The sequence below is a fragment of the Aegilops tauschii genome, chromosome 7 (genome assembly GCF_002575655.3).
Source record: "Aegilops tauschii subsp. strangulata cultivar AL8/78 chromosome 7, Aet v6.0, whole genome shotgun sequence".
NCBI lineage: Eukaryota > Viridiplantae > Streptophyta > Magnoliopsida > Poales > Poaceae > Aegilops > Aegilops tauschii.
Window position 1 is genome coordinate 333,632,058 of NC_053041.3, and position 2,059 is coordinate 333,634,116.

Consider the following 2,059-nt stretch of genomic DNA (forward strand, 5'->3'; position numbering starts at 1 on the left):
CTCAGGTCACGCCTGGCGTACGCCACCTCACCAGGTCCCTCGGACCTGGTCTTCGTGCACCTCTACCGAGCGAGAGCCTGGCAAGGAAAGGTATGGAGGTTTGTTTGTACGTCAAGGGGGACTCCTGTGCATCGCGACTCAGGAGCCTAACTGGTCACGTAGCCCCTCACCCCTTGCTCTCATCCTGGTGATCCGGACGACCCAATGGCGGCTGAGGTATGCGCGGGGCCGGGCCCTGCCGATGCAGAACGCTAAGACCTGCTCTCACATCTCCTTCCCGAGGGCTGTTTGTACGTCAAGGGGGGCTCCTGAGCATCGTGACACAGGAGCCTAACTGGTCACGTAGCCCCTCACCCCTTGGCCTCGTCCTGGTAATCCAGACGACCCAACGGCGGCTGAGGTATGCGCAGGGCCGGGCCCTGCCGACGCAGAACACTAAAGCAAATGGAAAGGAAATTGCGGAACCCTAGCAAATTATTACAAAACATATTGTCTCTTAAAAGTACCTGTAACGCCCCGAGACCGACGCTCCAGACGGCTTCCATGTTTTTTCGTTATCATTGTGTGTATTTATTTGTTTGTTGCATTCATCATCGCATTGCATCCGCATGTTTTCATAAAACTTGCATCCACTCATAGTTGCCGCGTCCCCCCTTGCTTTCGTTGACCGTTTCGAGACCAACCACACTTGCAACGTTGCTCCTCGTTTTCTCTCTTGTCTTCTCCGGGGCCTTTTGTCAGACACTTTGTCCTTGTCGACCCCTCTCAGACCACCACTCGCGCGCGTGCGAAACTTCCCCGAACCCGAACCGAACTATCGTTACCGTCGCGTCCAAATCATGTCCAAACATCCCTAAAATATCATTGGTTCTTTGTTGGACTCCTCTAACCTATTTATTCCGGGCCGTCTGATTTCAATCGGAGGGACTAGATCGTCCTTAATCTAACTCACTCGCTATATATATATATATATATATATATATATATATATATATATATTAGCCTATTCCCTAGACCGAATCCCTAATTTCTAGGGATCCTCCTAGCCGCCGCCACCCCTGTTCATTCTCTCCTTCCTCGGGATCTTCCTCGATCCAAATTTCCAGCCAACCAGCTAGCTCCTCCCAAGTCTTCCTCGATCATCCATCCACTCCACCAGCATGCCACGAGCTCCCTCACATGGCACCCTTGTGCATCGGGCCAAGCCGCCGGAGTACCAGGACTCCCCCGCGCCTCGTCGCCGATTGGAACGGTGCCTCCTCTGCTGTCCCCGCGCTGGACTCCGCTGCTGCCTCCCCAGCGACCCGAGAGCGTTGCCTCCTCTGCTTCGATGCAGGAGGACGACGACCTCGCTCGTGCGCACCTTCAGCGCCAGCTGAGCCGCGCCGGTCCGGAGTCCCAAGGCCAAGCAGCCGGCTAGCCCTGCTCCTGCCTCCCCCAGATCAGCGTTGCGCCGGCGCCCTTCGATTCCCGCACCGCCGGCGAGCATCATCAGGCCCCAGGTCACGTGGCCATCGCCCTCGCCTTCCCTCTTCTTTCTTCTTTTCTGTTCTGCTCCATCCTCTCCGAAAAATCCCTCTCCCTATCTTTCTTCAAGTGCACAGGAGGTGCTCCGCCCGTTGCTACTGTTCGCAGGAGCATCGGTGCCCCTGATCCGCCGGGGCGCTGCCGTCCGCCGAGCTCCCTGCCGCGCCGAAGTCCCACCTGCGATGACCGCCCCTGCTCTTCCACGCCAAGCCAGCGGCGCCATGGCCTTGCCTCTGCTTCGAGCAGGCGAAAGAGGCGCGCCAGCCTCGATCCCCTGCCTCCTCTGCTTCGTGGTCGCGTTGACCGCATCGGCCAGATGCGTGCAGCCCAGCAGCCGGCCTGCCCGGCCTCCTCCACCGACTGGGCCATGGCCCATGGTGAGCAGCGCCCAGCCCCTCTTCTATGCATGTTGGGCCAGTCAGATTTGGCCTGATGTAGTTTTTTTTTCCTGCCTGCGATTTTATCAATTATCTAGTGATTTACCTGTTTTACAGAAAAACCCTCAAACATCATGCATATAATAACTCATTAA